We start from the raw sequence: 18003 nt of genomic DNA, 5'->3' as shown, positions 1-18003 counted from the left end.
ACAAAGCAGATATAAAATAAATTCAAACCCCTAAAAACAAATACAGTAAATTAAAAAACCCCTAAAATAACCAGATATAGTACGTTTGCCAGGAGGGACAGTTGAATTATGCCAGGCCTGCTAATCGGAACAGGTGAGTCTTCAGTTTTTGCCGGAAGGAGCAGAGGTCAGAAGTGGTTCTAATGTCGGGGGGGAGGTCATTCCAGAGGGTTGGGCCCATCACAGAGAAGGCCCTACTCCTCGGTGTCGCCCGCCGGCATTGTCCAGTGGATGGCACCAGGAGAAGTCCCTCCCTGTGTGAGCGTATTGGCCGCAGGGATGTATGTGGGAGGATGCGATCCCGCAAGTAACTAGGTCCCGTGCCATGGAGCGCTTTAAAGATGGTAATCAGCACCTTGAAACGCACCCGGAAAACCACAGGTAGCCAATGCAGCTTGCGCAGGAGAGGTGTTACGTGGGAGTACCTCGTACTCCCCATCACAGCCCGCGCGGCTGCATTCTGAACTAGCTGCAGTCTCTGGGCACGTCCCAAGGGCAGCCCCATGTAGAGAGCGTTGCAGTAATCCAGGCGGGACGTCACCAGCGCATGAGTGACCGTGCGTAGGGCATCCCGGTTCAGTAGGGGGCGCAATTGGCGCACCAGGCGAACCTGGTGGAACGCCCCCCTTGCCACGGCCGCCACATGGTCATCCATTGACAGCCGGGCATCAAGGAGGACGCCAAAATTGCGCGCCCGTTCCACAGGGGGCAATTGCTCGCCCCCTATGGCCAGCGATGGAATCAGCTGGCTGAACCGAGGTGCCGGTAGCCACAGCCACTCAGTCTTGGAGGGGTTGAGTTTAAGTCTGTTGTCCCCCATCCAGACCCTGACGGCCTCCAAACACCGGGACATCACTTCGACAGCCTCGTTGGGGTGGTTTGGAGTTGAAATATACAGCTGAGTATCATCAGCGTAGAGGTGATACTCAACCCCAAAACCACGGATGATCTCACCCAGCGGCTTCACATATGTGTTGAACAGGAGAGGCGAGAGGACCGACCCCTGTGGCACCCCACAAGTGAGTGGCCTCGGAGTCGACCTCTGTCCCCCTGTCAACACACATTGCCTCCGGTCGGAGAGGTAGGAGCCGAACCACCACAAAACGGTACCTCCGACTCCCATCCCCTCCAACCGGCGCAATAGGATACCATGGTCGATGGTATCAAAAGCCGCCGAGAGGTCTAATAGGACCAGGATAGAGGAACAACCTCTATCTCTGGCCCTCCAGAGATCATCAACCAACGCGACCAAGGCTGTCTCTGTGCTGTGCCCAGGTCGGAAGCCGGACTGGCGTGAGTCTAGATACTCGGATTCGTCAAGGTGTCGTGGAAACTGCTGGGCCACCACATTCTCAACAACCTTCGCTAGAAACGGAAGGTTGGAGACTGGACGATAGTTAGCTAGCTCCATTGGGTCGGGTGAGGGCCTCTTAAGTAAGGGCCTCACCACCGCCTCTTTGAAGGCGGTTGGTAAGGATCCCTCACCCAATGAGGCATTCACCAGGCCCAGAAGCCAGCCTCGTGTCACCTCCCAAGATGCCAGTACCAACCAGGAGGGACACGGGTCCATAAAACATGTGGTGGGTCGCAGCCGTCCACGCAACCTATCTAAATCCTCGGGGGCAACAGAATCAAACTCCTCCCAGGATGGTCTCACAAGACTCGCTGTTGGCGGCCCGTCTGGTCCACTGAGTGGGGCCCATCCGCTCCGGATCTGAGCGACTTTGTCCTGCAGATATTCCCCAAATTCCTCTGCTCTGCCCTGTAAGGGTGCCCCCTGCGTCCTCTGTGACAAGAGGGAGCGGGTCACCCTAAACAGGGCGGCAGGGCGGTTATCCGCGGACGCAATAAGGGTGGCGCAATATCTACGTTTGGCCGCCCTTAATGCCACCAGGTAGGTCCGCAAGTAGGATCTTACCTGTGTTCGATCAGATTCGGAGCGTGAGGACCTCCAACTGCTCTCTAGATGTCTCCTGTGGCGCTTCATCACCCTCAGCTCCTCGGTATACCAAGGAGCCCGGGTGGGTCGCTGCCGTAGGAGAGGTCGCAAAGGCGCAACCCAGTCCAAGGCCCCAGCCGCCGCCCTATTCCAGGCGGCCGCTAGGTCTTCCGACCGAGCGCGGGTCAGGGCTACAGGTAATGGCCCAAGCTCCGTCTGGAACCTATCCGGCTCCATCAGGCGCTTGGGGTGGTACCAGCGTGGACCGTCTGGTCCCGCCTCCTCGCGGTGGGGGGTAGCGCCAGGGAAGTCAAGCCGGAGACATGAGTGATCTGACCATGACAGGGGTGTAACAGTAAAATCCCCTCTACCCAGATCACTCGTCCACTGCTCAGATACAAAGACAAGGTCCAATGTGTGGCCTCCTTCGTGTGTGGGGCCCTGAATTAACTGGGTCAGGCCCATGGCTGTCATGGAAGCCATGAACTCCCGAGCTACCTCAGACGCTACTCCCGTCGACGGCAGGTTGAAATCCCCCATGACCATAAGCCTGGGGATCTCAACCGCCGTCTCCGAGATCAGCTCGAGGAGCTCGGGCAGGGCTGCTGATGTATAGCGAGGAGCCAAATATACAATCAGCAAACCCAACTGCCTCCGTGGGCCCCATTTCACACCAAGGGACTCACACCCGGATATCTGAGGAACAGTGAACTCCCTCGGCTCTAGACCTTCCCGTATAACTACCGCCACCCCACCACCCTTACCCAGGGCCCGAGGCTGATGGAATGCACAGAAACCTGGTGGGCACATTTCCACGAGGGGTAAACCACCCTCGTGGCCCAACCAGGTTTCCGTTATCCCTGCAAGGTCTAGCTCCCCCTCAGAGATCAACTCATTAATGAGGGGGGCCTTGTTGGTTACGGACCTTGCATTGCAAAGCATCAGCCGTAGGCCCGGGCTCTGTAGTTCCTGGCCACCTAGGTTGCGGGGGTTGGTGCAAACGACCGGGCATAGCCAACAACCACGGTCTCCCAACCGACCTTGTGATCTTCTCTTGTCCTCGCATCCCCCCCTCCCCGCGACCGTTGTAATCGAACAACCCTCTATTGGAATCACTTGTTACCTCTCCCCCCCGCTCCGCTCACTTCCTTCCCGGACTCACCTGTCCATCTGGCACTGGCACTGGCGCCTCTCCCGGTCTGGTTATCACCCCCCCTCCCTGGAACCCCTTAATAACAATAAAAAACTTCTGAATAAAAAGCCCCTCAGCCTCCGTTTCTTCCACCTCTCGGGGTTCACAAACCCGTCATCAAGGCAGGCCCTTGAGAGAGCCAAGGGCCATACCTGCGAGAGAGGGGCCTCCCGCAGGCGGAGCAGGTCCAGCCTCGAATAAATAGTTCGTTAAAAGTCCAATGGAATCAGGGTGCTAATAAAGGTTGATAGAAAGTTGATAAAAGTTCATAAAAGTTGATGGCTAATGAGTCGGGGTCTTAGAGGGAGGAAGGAGATGTTAAAATATTTAGATAGAGAAGAAGGGGGTGGGAATGATAAAACGACGAAGGTGACCACAAGGTAAGAGATTGTTCAAGATGTTCAATGTTCCATGGCAGGGTGACCCAAAAGTGGGAGGTTATTCGCGCTGGTTCAGGGTGGTTCCTTCCTAGAGGTCCACAGAGACTTACAGTTAGAGTTTGGTGTCCCCTGCTGGCGTTGACAGGGCCTGGGGGGGGCATAGGGGCGTTGGGAGCAGCCAGGGTATGATAGAAAAAACAGCAGAAGTCCAGGCAATGGCGACCTTCCTTTCCCTCACCGGCCGCCATAGCCACCTCTAATTGGTCTCTCCCGGCTAACTCACCAACTCCTAGCCATATCTTGTTCTCCTTAATCTCCCCCCCGGTCTTAGGTTAGTTGCCAGCAGTAATGCAAATCTCTTGCAAGTCTCTTGCGCCTCAAACCTCACACCCATCTGTCCTTTTTTGGTTGTTGTTATTTTGTTGTTATTTTGTTGTTATTCTCCCCAGCGCTGTTCATGCCAGTATCTTTCACCTTGCACTTGCTGCGTTCCGCTCCGTGCTGCTGTTCCGCTCCGTGTTGCTGTTATCGCTGTAGCCACCATTGCAGCCCCGCCTTCTCCTCGCTCCAAACAGCCTTCCTTCTATTTCTATTTCAGCGCTCTCCGCGCTCTCCGCCAGACTCCGGACCACCCTGGCAGCCCAAAATGGGCTCAAAACAAGCCAGGGTGGGCAGGCTATCAAACCCTCGGGCCTCCGATGGCATGAGGCCCGGTAGCAGCCCTAATCCATCGGGGGAGCTCCGCGGCGTTCTCCGGAGCTCAGGAGGCGACCGCCATCACCGGAAGCTCCTCCTCCTTCCACAAAAGGGGTGTGACATGGGAGCTCCTAGGTACCCCCATGACAACCCGCGCGGCCGCATTCTGGACCAGCTGAAGCCTCCGGGTGCTCTTCAAGGGCAGCCCCATGTAGAGAGCATTGCAGTAGTCCAGGCGAGAAAGGACGAGGGCATGAGTGACTGTGCACATAGCATCCCGATCCAGGAAGGGGCGCAACTGGCATACCAGGCGAACCTGGTAAAAGGCCCCCCTGGTCACGTCCGTCAGGTGTTCTTCTAAACTAAGCCGCGTATCCAGGAGGACGCCCAGACTAAAAGTCCACATGTCCATTCTTTCAAGTGCATTCTTTGATGAGTCCCTAACCTATGGAGTAAATGTTCATGATGGAAATAATACATAATGTAGTATTCGGACTACCTGATTCTGTAGAGTGACAAATATTTTGATGAATGTAAAATGAATAGAAATACAAAAATACAGTTATAATCAAAATTGGAAAATATTTCAGGTTTATAAGCAAGAGTTTCAGTTGATACATGTACTGTATAACATTCGCCCCATTGTTAGAAATTATACATCTACTTCTTAGGCTAATAAATATGCACTAGAATATAATATTTTTTACTTTATGGAATATGTCCTAGGCTCCTCTACTCATTCTATTGTCATTTCAGATCACATTCCCATTACTTTAACCTTTCCCTTTAAAAACTTTCAGCTAATTTGTGGATGGCAATATTTTAATACTTCTTTGTTACAGGAGGAGAATATTTTAAGTTCTGTTAGACAGTTAATTTTCCATTTTTTTAAAAAAAAATCATAATTTATATTCCGTTCAGAATGTATGGAATTTTATAAGATCGTACGTAAGGTTATGTTATTGCTTATGTCACTTAACAGAAAACCAGGAAAAAAAATCTTAGGCATCAACAGTTTAAAAACGTTGGTTAAAAAAAGACTCTTAGATTATGTAAATCTAAGAGCAGGTTTGCAGTATAAAGAATGTGTGTTTGCCAGTTAAGGGGATTTCCATGCTGAGAAGGTAGAATTTTCATTGAGCAGATTAAAATTAAAGTATTGGGTGTCTGGTGAAAGACCTAGAAAGTTGCTGACACATTGTCTGTAGCAACAAAATCAGCAGAGCTTAATTTCTTAAATATATAAGATTGATTTTAAAACCAGATAAAGATCCTAAATTTTGTGCCAGTTTTGAATTTATTTCATTAATTAATGTGGATAACAAGGCATTTTTAAAATAATTTTATTGACACTTTATCAGACATACTAAAACAAATGCAAACTAAACTAAAAGGTTAGAGAAAAGTAGAAACAAGTTTAAAAAGTATAAGAGAGAGAATAAAAGAAAAGGAAAAGAACAAAGATAATAATAAATAATTGGCTTTCACATTTCATTACTACAAGCACAAGTTGATATAATAATATCATGTTCTTTTACAATCACAAACGAAAAAACATCTTCCAATAACCTAACTCATATCTATACAGAATCCAGAAAATTTCATCTTTTCAATTCTGGTTCAGAAAAAATTCAGCTAGAAGCTACATAAACATCAAACATATAATTTATCCCAGATCAAATAGTCCAACTTTATACCCCTTCCTTTTATGCTTCACATTCGTGGCCTTTTATTCTTTATAGTGATGTTGCAGGATTTGATATTTCATAAATCTATGACTTTCTAAAAGATTCTTCAGATCCTTCTGCAAACTATTTGGTAAATCCAGAAAACACTGTTCCAGGATTTCTTGTCACAATTGCTCCTTGTCCAAGTCTTTTTCTTGATTTGTCAACCATAATTCCATTTTAGCAATCATTTCAGTTTTATTATATTCCATACTTACACGTTCTATTATATCTGTATCATATATAAGTTGCTTTTGAACTTAATATCTTCTAGATACATTGTAGCCTGTATGCTTTCTTTTTTCTTTTTTTTAAAAAAGATTTTTATTGGTTTTTAAACATTTTTGGGGAAAGGTATGAGGGTACATAGAAAATGTTGGCAGCTTCCATGCTAGTGGTAGAAATCCCTCCAAATCTCACAATTTTTACAATATTAAAAACAACATGTAAAAGATAAGCAAAAAACAGAATCTTATTCTACATTGTATCAAATCATGTGTTCAATCATCTTTTCCTTTGTCACTTTCTAGTATATCAACAATTACAAATATTTCAAATACATTTATTTTTGTGACCTGAGCCTTTTCGATATTGCTCCTTCTTCCCTGTCCGCAGGTGGAGCCACAGCCCCCCCTCTCCTTCATATCTGGTACCTTGCTACCCTTTTCACTACCTTCCCTATGTTCGTCCTCTAGGAGAGAAAAGTGTTTTTTAATAAAGGCTTCAGCCTCCTGCACTGTATTAATTCTAATTCTATTTCTCTCCCAAAAAATCAACATTCCCTCTGGCAATAACCATTTAAACCAAACTCCTTTATTGTATAATTTCTTTGATAAAGAGAAATACTTCCTCCTTCTTTTTCTTATCTTTTGTGGAATTTGCTTAAGAATGGTGATTTCTTCATCTTTATATTTTAGTGGTCCCTCCCTTTGGGCCCCTAGCTTCTAGTTGTAGCAATGAAGTAATTTTCATTTGCTGCATGCTTGGACTGGAGGTGGCAGACGCAGGAGCCGAAAATGACTTGCCCGTTGGTGGTTTCTTAGGCCCCATTTGTCTGAGTTCAGAGATGGTATAAGTCTTTTACAAAGAAAATGGCATCAGCAGAGTGCGCAGCTGTGCCGGTCCAAGGAGGCAGGCAAATCCAAAAGGGAAAAGTTAATTCTGCTTCACAGTTCCAAGGCACCAAGGCACAGCAGAAAGGGGAAAGTCAAATAATCAAATTCCAGAAAGACCACGTAACAGGAGAGGTCCAGGTTTCCCTCAGAGAGGGTAATAAAACAATACCAGAGGGATTTTTTTTTACAAAGGTAGTTTCAAAAGGCAGACTTCATTTGTAAGTGCAAAAACAAAGACGGAGGGGAGCCATCTTGGCTCCTCCTTTCACAGGGAGAAAAACAGAGATCTCCATTAAGTTTTTTTTTAAAAGAACAGCTCAGCAATCATCTCTTGCAATTGTGATAGCAATCTTTCTCACATAGTTAGTTCAAGTGACGAGTCAGCCTTCATTCTCTCTCCATTCCAATAGAGAGAGAGCTAATTCAAATGCCGCTTAATCCAAGGGGGGGGGGAAGGGAAGAAACACCCCCCTCTAATCTTCAGTTTCAAATAAGTTGAACACGAACTTACAATAGTCTGCTGCTTATCCTTTAATGACAGTTAAGGAGATCAGGATGGCTCCCCCACCACCAGCATTCAGCCGCTCTTCCTTGGATTAATTCCTTCCTCCTGGAGCCCATTCGGCGAAAGGGCGGACAGCCCGAAGCTGTACCATGCCCCCCCTCCACTCCCCTGGGGCTCCTGGGGCGAGGCTGAAAAACACCCGTGCCAGCTGCCGCCTAGTCCGGGGGGTTCCAGCAAGCCGCCCTGGTAGGAGACCCCTCCAAAGTCCCCTGTGCTCCTTACGGAGCTTTCTGTAATGGAATATGGGAATGACTTTGGGGGAAATGGAGAAAGCAGACTAGATTCTTATCTTCTTCCTGTTTCTCCCTTGCCTCAACTTTTCCAGTCAGGCATCGTTCATTGCACAATGTCGATAGAGATCTTCCAGGGTATTTGGGGTGCTTCCTTCAGCAGTTAAACGTTTGGGTCATTAGCCAGGCTTTTTCTAAGCTGGTCATCTAAGACTGAATCATTCCATCTCCATCGCCTACAAATAACTTTCTTTGTGTGGAATATGTGCCCTTACTCTCTTTTGTCCCTGCTTCAGCTTCTGAATTTCCTGATTCGCTGTGATTTGCTTCTCTGTATAGGATCCCCAGTGTCCTTTGAGTTTATACAAGAAGTTTTGATAGTTGTCCAGGACTGGATCATTCCCCTCAGTAAATGATATTGCCTACTTAGCAGCTCCTTCCTTATGCAGGCTCAATGCAAAAGTCAAATTGGTGCGATCAGTGGCAAATTCTACCTGTCTACCTACCATAAACATTTTGCACTGAGTGTTGAATTGATCCTAATCCCCTCCAAACATTTGTGGCAAGTTTCCATGGGAATGCAAAAGCATTGGTTGAGGTGTGATATGTTGTGTCGCTGCATGTGGAAGTAAATTCTGTCCCAGTTGCTGCCTTAGTTGTATAACGACACTGTGCATTTGATCATCTGTTCATTTACTTGCTGTTGGTGCTGCAACAATGTGGCTGCCAGAGGCTCAGCAGTTAGAGAATTTCTGATTTTTTTTGTTTTTTTGAATAGAGTAAGAGGTTTGCAAAATTGAAGTTAGCCCTTACTGGTAAACCAGACAGGAAACATAACGCCATGAGCTAAATCTTTATTGTAAGGCTACTTTAACCCCATCTTTCAAGCCAAAAAGTACAAAACTTCTTGCTACTACTTTTAGCTGTTTGATTCATTAGGGCAGGTCCTTTCTAAGTTTCTGTCTCTAACCATCAAGCCACTGAGGAAGGGTCCTGCCTCACTTATCTGATTGTTATTTGGCAGTGTCTCTTCCTTTCTCCAAGGTCATTCCCGTATTACACTTTTGCAGATATTATTTATTAATAGCTCAATCTATTTTTCAAAGAACTCTGTAAGTAATTCAAAAGTTAGACCATGGTTGGCCATTTTAAAACATTAGTTTAAAGATTGATAATACACTTCTACTTTTAAATTTTTTTGCCTAGACCTTTAGTCTTCTCTAGTATCCATTTGCAGCATTCAAAGAATTTCAGTTACTAATGTGGATTGAGTTCCATTCTAGTTGTTTCCCACAAGTTATTTATTTTAATTATATACTTTTTTAAAAAAATAGAGCAAAAGTGCAAATTATCCAAATTTCTCTCATTTACTAATCTGTCTGTCTGTCTGTCTGTCTGTCTGTCTCTCTCTCTCTCTCTCTCTCTCTCTCTCTGTGTGTATATATATATATATATATATATATATATATATGTGTGTGTGTGTGTGTGTGTGTGTGTGTGTGTGTGTGTGTTACAACCCCTGGTATGCCCAAATATGGGAGGGAGCTCACTACACCCTCTTTCTGTCGTTTGGCCCATTACAAAAGACCATCCAGGCAGAAAACCATATTTTTATTTTTAATGTTGCCTTTTTATATTTGTGTTGTATTTATGCTGATGCGCTCTCCCTTTATTTATTTATCAGCACAAATACAACACACACACACACATATTATTATTATTTATTTTCACCAATTATATAATGTTTTAAAATTTTCAGTCTCTAAAAGTTCCTTACAAAACTCACCAGATGTCAGATCAAACTTGGCAATTTGAAGGTTTCTAATATGCATGAATAAAAATTCTTTTGCAAGCAAAATTTAAAGCACCTGTGAGCAGTTTTGCATCCTTTCATGCTCCAGAAAAGTTCCAAAAAGTCTGTTTGCTGGTCCTCCATTTTTCATTGTGGTCATCATCTCCACTGTTTTTGGAGACATCTTCAATGAGCTATGATTCATCCAGGGAATATGGATATTAAGATCTTAATTATCAAATTTGCAGGAGGGCTTACCAGATATAATTCACCCCTCTCAATTTGGGTTTATCAAAAACCATCAGGCATCAGATAATTTATAATTAATAATTGACAGAATGTGTGTAACCAAGGATAGAATCAACTCAGCAGGATTAGGTGCAGATTTGAATTGGTTGAGATGGATTCTTGAAGTAAGTGATGATTAGATATATATTTTCATGGAATCTTGTTCGCGAACTTGAGATTTATTATTTGCAATCTTGTGCCAATTTCTTTTTTTTTTTTTTTTGTAAATCAAAGGCTCTTGATTTTCAGGTTCTTTTTCATTACAATTTGGTACAGTGCAGGACTGCCCACTTTATTTCTTGCTATTTAATTTAATTCTTGAATCTTTGGTCATCATGGTAAGGCAATCTTTAGATATTAAGTGTAATCCATTGGCAGAGCATGGCTAAAATTATTTCTGTTATATTTTGGGAATTTGGGACCAATGCTACACTTCTTTGCCTAATTTTATAAAAGTTGTCCAGTATTTTAGAAAGTATTTCGGGTACAAGATAAATTGGGATTAAATTTGCTTGCTCTTCTTAGGCCCTAATATATCAATATATGAGATCATTCTGTATGTGTATCTTCTGATCATTATTCAATATTTGGATTTTTTCCCCAAAATATTTCTAAATATCAGAAAAGTAAATGAAACTTTTAGAAAGGATTGAACAATGACTTAAAATGACTTTAAGTCTTTGAGGCAGAATTAGCGTTATTAAAATTAATATTGTCTGCCATTTGATTTGTGTTCTTAGAGCTAATCCTATGTTAAGATTGAATAAAGTCTCCTTTGGATTGATAAATTATTTAGGAAAATTATTTGGTATAGTGGACCATCAAAGTTTTCCTTAGCTAAATTGAGATAACTATTTGAGGTAGTGGTTTTAATTTATCTGGTATTCAAAAATATAATTGGGCTGAAGGCGACGGACGTGTTGTCTGCCTCTCGTCTCCCCAGCTGGCTCCGTAAGGAGCACAGGGGGCAGTGAAGGGGTACCCTGCCGAAGGGCGGCTTGCTGAAACCCCCGAAGGGCGGCAGCTGGCGGGAGTGCTTTTCAGCTTTGCCTAGGAGCCGGGGAGCGGAAGGGGGGCGAGGGACAGCACTGCGCTGCCCGCCCTTTTGCAGAATGGACCCGGAGGAGAGAATGTACTTGGAGAAGTGCAGCAGGATCCTGGTGGTGGGGGACCCATCCTGAACTCTCTGATTGATTAAAGGAAAAGCAGCAGACTTCTGTAAGTTTTGTGTTCATCCTATTTGAATGGAGATTAGAGGGGGGTGTTTCTTTCCTCTAACCCCCACTCGGAATAAGCAGCATTTGAATGATCTCCCTAAAAAGAGAGACAACAAAGGCTGAGCCGTTACTTGAGCTAGCCAATGGCGAAAGATCTTTATCACGATTGCCAGGAATGACTGTGGAGCCGTTTCTCCTTTAAAAACCTGGATAGAGATTTCTGTTTTCTTTCTCCCAGTGGAAAGAGGAGCTAAGATGGCGCCCGCCCTTCTTTGTTTGTTTAATCATAAATGAAGCCTGCCCTTCGAAACCACCTTCAGCCTTATTACTCTCTCTAAGGGAAACAGAGACACCTCCCCGAAATGTGGTTCTACTGAATTTTGCATATTAGATACCCTACATTTGGTTTGCCTCGGTGCCTTGGAACTGTGAACTGTGAACGGCCGCTTTCGGCTTTGTTTTGTATTTTGGGGACCGGCACAGCTGCGCAATCCTCAGACGCCATTTCCTTGGAAAAAGACTGACATCTCTGAACTTTAAACAAATGGGGCCAAAGAAACCACCGATGGGCAAGTCACTTTCAGCCCCCGCATCTGCCTCCTCCAGTTCCAGTATGCAACAGACAAATATCACATCATTGTTACAGCAAGAGGGGTCTGGAGAGGGATCAAAAGAACTATCTGTTACTCAAATGTTTCAAGAACTGATGAGGGGGCAGAATGACTTGAAAAAAGAAATGACAGAGCTCAAAGAAGAACTCAGAGACATATCGCAGAAAATAAACAAAGGATTTTGGTGTTAGAGGAGGGAGCGGCTGGGCTGGGGGAAGAAATTAAAACAATCCGGAAGGGAAATGTAGACTTGGAAAACTTTTTGGCAAAAATAGAATTTGAAAGAATGTCCTTTTTTCTTAGGTTCCAGAATCTACCAGAGACAGAAAATGAAGACCTTATGGATATCATGATTACAATCTTAGCAGACTATATTAAGAGAGACAAAAATCAGCTGTGGTGGGATATGGATCTAGTCTATAGGATAAATTCAGCATATGCTGGAAGTCATAATGTTCCAAGGGAGGTACATATTAAATTTCTCAGGAGGACCACAAGGGATGAGGTATTTGGGACCCAAAGGGAGAGACCATTGAAATATAAAGATGAAGAAAGCACCATTCTTAAGCAGATTCCAAAAAAGATAAGCGAGAGAAGGAGGAAGTAGTCCTCCTTATCAAAGAAATTATATAATAAAGGAGTCTGGTTTAAATGGTTATTGCCAGAAGGAATGTTGATCTTTTGGGAGGGAAATAGGATTAGAATCAATACAGTGCAGGAGGCGGAAGCCTTCACCAAAAAGAATTCTCTCCTCCTAGAGGACGAACATAGCGAAGGTAGTGGGAGGGGCAGCATGGTGCAGGATAAGAAGGAGGGGAGGCTGAAAGCTCCTCTGGGGACAGGGAGGAAGAAGCAATATCAAAAAGGCTCAGATCACAAAAATAAAAGTATTTGAAATAAATAGCAATTGGTGATACTCTAGAAAGTGACAAAGGAAAATGAATGAACACATGGTTAACATTATAGAATAAGATCTTGTTTTCTGCTTATCTTTGTATTTTGTTTTTAAGATTGTAAAAACTGTGAGTGCTGGGTGGGTTACTAACACCAGTGTGGGAGCTGCCAAAAATTTTTGCATACCCATTTACCTTTCCCCATATATGTGTAAAAACATAATAAATAAATTTTTTGGAATTTTTTGGAATATATATATATATATATATATATATATATATATATATATATGTGTGTGTGTGTGTGTGTGTGTGTGTGTGTGTGTGTGTGTGTGTATGTATATGTATTTGTGTTACAACCCCTGGTATGACTAAATATATATATATTTGGGCTGATATTTTATCAGCCACCAAAAATAATGAATATTATCCTCTATGGACCTTCAGCTGTGTGAAAAAGTCCTGCACACTTTCAGTTTTAAGCTGTATTTACATGTTTAATCAACTTTTCACTCATAGAAACCATGCAAAATTAGTACTTTGATGAAAATTTCTGTAGTCAGATTGAGATGCATAATTTTTATTAATATAACCAAAGTCTTTTAAAGATTTTGAGTGAGTTTATGTGCTAAAACAAACACAACTTGAATTTTCGAGAATGTTAGGATCGAAAGTAGCCAATCAGCAGCGAGCTTTGGCTGACCAATCAAAATGCACAGAGGCTATATCTATGAGCCAATCAATGTTGTCATACTCTCTGACTATAAATAGGTATGAAAAGCATTGAAAAATTTAATTTAGCTCTGGCTGCGGGCAAGGATTTGAAAGCCTTTGCTTTCACCAGTACTGAGCAGCGGCATCGCATCATTGTGCTTCATGAAGAGGGCTACTCCTGTACAGAAATAGCCAAGAAAGTGAAATGCCATCGCATCACAGTGAGTAGAGTGGTTGAAAAATACCAAATAACTGGTTCAGTTGATGATAGGCTCCGCTCTGGAAGACCAAGAAAATCGACAAAACGGCAAGATCGGGCTCTGCAAAGCATTTCGATGGCTGACAGGAAGCTCACCTCACCTCAGATTACAAGAATTTGGGATGAAACATGTAATGTAAAAATGTGCACAAGCACAGTGCGTCACAGACTGCTTGCCAGAGGGCTCAAAGGCTGCAGGGTTTGAAGTAAACCTTTGCTCATAGACGCTCACCGCTCTTGTCGACATGTGTGGACCAAGAAGTATGCCAAGTGGACCAACGAACAGTGGGCCAAGGTCATCTTCAGTGACGAGAGCAATTTCTACTTGACTGGGAATCAGTGCAATAAGTATGTCAGAAGATTTCCAGCTGAAGAATTTAGGCCGTACTGCCTGAATCTATCTGTGAAACATCCATTGCACGTGATGACCTGGGGCTATATCGCTGCTTCTGGTATTGGTCGGATACAAATTGTGCAGGGAATCATGAATTGCAAGCAGTATGTTGAAGTCATGGAAAAGACCATGCTTCCTTCAGCTCAGCAACTTGTAGGGAAGGACTTTTACTTCCAGCTCCTTGTCATCGAGCCAAGTCTGTTAATAATAATAATATTTAATATTTAATGCTTCTAGACCGCCCCCTCTCCCGAAAGGGACTCGGGGCGGTGTACAGTTCATACAAAATATAACAAGATACAATAAAATTAAATATGTACAGTTGACAATTGACATGGAGGAGGTTAAAAAGCAGTTAAAAGAACTGTACAAAGCAGATATAAAATAAATTCAAACCCCTAAAAACAAATACAGTAAATTAAAAAAAACCTAAAATAACCAGATATAATACATTTGCCAGGAGGGACAGTTGAATTATGCCAGGCCTGCTAATCGGAACAGGTGGGTCTTCAGTTTTTGCCGGAAGGAGCGGAGGTCAGAAGTGGTTCTAATGTCGGGGGGGAGGTCATTCCAGAGGGTTGGGCCCATCACAGAGAAGGCCCTACCCCTCGGTGTCGCCCGCTGCATTGCCTAGTGGACGGCACCAGGAGAAGTCCCTCCCTGTGTGAGCGTATTGGCCGCAGGGATGTATGTGGGAGGATGCGATCCCACAAGTAACTAGGTCCCGTGCCATGGAGCGCTTTAAAGATGGTAATCAGCACCTTGAAACGCACCCGGAAAACCACAGGCAGCCAGTGCAGCTCGCGCAGGAGAGGTGTTACGTGGGAGTACCTCGTACTCCCCATCACAGCCCGCGCGGCTGCGTTCTGAACTAACTGCAGTCTCCGGACGCGTCCCAAGGGCAGCCCCATGTAGAGAGCGTTGCAGTAATCCAGGCGGGACGTCACCAGCGCATGAGTGACCGTGCGTAGGGCATCCCGGTCCAATAGGGGGCGCAATTGGCGCACCAGGCGAACCTGGTGGAACGCCCCCCTTGCCACGGCTGCCACATGGTCATCCATTGACAGCCGGGCATCAAGGAGGACGCCCAAATTGCGCGCCCGTTCCACAAGGGGCAATTGTTCGCCCCCTATGGCCAGCGATGGGATCAGCTGGCTGAACCGAGGTGCCGGTAGCCACAGCCACTCAGTCTTGGAGGGGTTGAGTTTAAGTCTGTTGTCCCCCATCCAGACCCCGACGGCCTCCAAACACCGGGACATCACTTCGACAGCCTCGTTGGGGTGGTTTGTTCAGCAGTGGATGAAGAAGCCACTGTTGGGGTGGTTTGTTCAGCAGTGGATGAAGAAGCATGGTGTTTGACTCCTGGATTGGCAACTCAGAGCCCGGATTTGAACCCAGCTGAAAACTTGTTGTCCAACGTTGGTTACGAAATAAGCAAAAAGCAAGTGAAGACCAAGCAGGAACTGATTGAATCCATAATTGCAGCCTGGCACCAATGTTCCCTCTAAGGTGGGCGGCTGTGCGGCCACGCACATGGCAAGAAAACACCGTGCATCAGTTTTCAACTGCCGCGCAGTGATTTCTATTGCCACAGGCTCCGGAAGCTGGGGAGGTCCTTTGCAGGCAGCTAGAACGGACTGCCCGCAAAGGACTTCCCTGGACTTGCTTTGATGAGCACGGGGCGACTGAGGGTAGTTGTGAAGCCCCAAAGCCCCCGCTGCCACCGGAATAACTGCTGCCACCTCCTTCTCCTCTAACAGCACTGCCAGATTTGCCGCCCGGCGCTGCGGTTGAAGCGAAGCCGCCAAAGCTCCAGCCGGCATCTCCGTGCGTGTCAGCGGCGCCTCCCCTCCGCTCGGAGCACCTGAGCTCAGTGCCGCGTTACCCCTGCCCCCTCCTCCTCTGCCGTGCTTTTGAGGAGCCATGAGGCTGCGGGAGCCAGTAGGAAGGGGGGGGAGCAGGGGAAAAAAAGCCTCATGGCTCCTCAAAAGCACGGCGGAGGAGGAGGGGGCAGGGGTAACGCAGTGCTGAGCTCAGGTGCAAATCTGGTGGTGCTGTTGGAGGAGGAGGAGGTAGCAGCAGTTATTCTGGTGGCAGCTCGTCGGCATCTTCAGCAGCAGCCCTGCCCATGATGAAGAAACCAAAGATGGAGCAGATCCACGCAGATGACGTCGCTACAACATGACTGGAGGAGGAATTCTGGGAGTTGAAGTCCACAAGTCTTAAAGCTGTCAGGGTTGAAGACCCCTGGGGTTTTTTTCCCTAAAGGGTTAGGGGTGCAAGGGTCTTGTAACTTGACAGCTTTAAGACTTGCACACTTCAATGCCAGAGTTCCTGAGCCAACATGACTGGAGGAGGAATTCTGGGAGTTGAAGTCCACAAGTCTTAAAGCTGTCAGGTTTGAAGACCCCTGGGTTTTTTTCCTAAAGGGTTAGGGGTGCAAGGGTCTTGTAACTTGACAGCTTTAAGAGTTGCGTGCTTCAAATGCCAGACTTTCTGAGCCAACATTTTGGTTGCTAAGCAGGAGTGTTGTTAAGTGATACTGATATTATATAACACTTTTAATTAAGCGGGTACCTTGAAGAAACATAACTTTGAGTTTCAAATAATACGGATTTCGTTGTTGTCTTAGGTGACATCTGTGAAAAAAATTCAGGTGCTCAGGCATTAAAATGTGCCACTCAAACACTATACTTTTCTGTTCACATTGAAAAAAAATTAGAGGGAACATTGCCTGGCACCATATTGTCACCAAAGATCACATGCAAATGTTTATACAGTCTACGCCAAAGTGATGCCACCTGGTGATAAGCAATAAGGGCTGGCCAATTTCATATTAGTAACCATGTTTGGTTACCTAAACAGTCCTTTTCAGGGCCACAAACAATAAAAATGTTAACAAAACACTAGCATTGGCCTTAGTAATTGCAACACCTATGCCACTGGGTATGCATCAGTTAATCTGTTTTCATAGTCATTGTAAGCATGCATTGTAAGCTTGCAAGAAAATTCACAATCCCTGTTCAAACAGCATCAAATTGCAAAAAGCTTATGCTTTTCACTTAAAAATCACCAGTATTTATTTAAATATAACAATATTTGCATAGCAGTTAGAATAAAATATCATAAAATCAATGGCCTATCTAAAAAGCTTGCAGGACTTTTTCACCCAGTTGCAGTAGGAAAATTATTATTTTACCTCTGAAATCATGGAAAGTGCTTGGAATAACATATAGCAGAGAAGGTATCTTATTTCTTGGAGTACAGGGTAGCATGTTGGAATAATTAAGAAATAACTCCTGATGAATATAAAAATATAGAATATAGAAGTACTATTAGTTGCACTCATGATCTTTGGTGGGTGATACATCCATTTTTGCTCTTCATCACCTCTTGGTGGTTTTCAGTACCATCAACCATATTAACCTTTTGGATAACTTAGGGAATTAGAAGTGGCTCACACAGTTCTCTGCTGGTTCACCCCCTTCATCTAAGATTGGTTCAAATCAATGTTGGTAAGGAGCAAGAGATCCAGCAGACAGACGCTGATTTGTGGGGTATGCTTCTCCTTTTTAACATCAGCATGCTGATAATACCTAACTACATATCTCTGTCCTGTATGAAATGAGTGATATATTTGTGGAAGTTCTCTCGTGGTGGCTGCAGGCTATGGGAACCTAGATGGGGAACAACAACTTCATTGAACCCTGGCACAATGGAGTTGTTGTGGGTGGGCCTGTCTGTATCATGGAGTTTATCATTTTTGGTTATGTATGAAGACAAACCCAATGTATAATCTGGGGGAGGGGGGCTCCTGGAGTCATGGCTCCTGCTCAAACAGCAGATAACAGCTGTAGTTGGAAAGATTTTTGCTCAACTTTGTATTGTCTGCCAGTTATGCCCTTTTCTGGATAGGGAGCCTCTCCCCTTGGTTACTCATGCCCTGGTTATC

General features: G+C 44.8%; 1 protein-coding gene across 1 annotated transcript in view; it reads left to right on the top strand.

Annotated features, from left to right (window-relative positions):
* Nucleotides 1-18003, top strand: part of GABRB3 (gamma-aminobutyric acid type A receptor subunit beta3) — a gene marked incomplete at its 5' end in the record, with an annotated part of 141101 nt that overhangs the window by 24713 nt on the left and 98385 nt on the right. The window lies entirely within an intron of this gene.

Source organism: Natrix helvetica, assembly GCF_964273705.1.
Source record: "Natrix helvetica genome assembly, chromosome: 3".
Taxonomy (NCBI): Eukaryota; Metazoa; Chordata; class Lepidosauria; order Squamata; family Natricidae; genus Natrix; species Natrix helvetica.
This window is presented reverse-complemented; position numbering and strand designations above follow the sequence as displayed.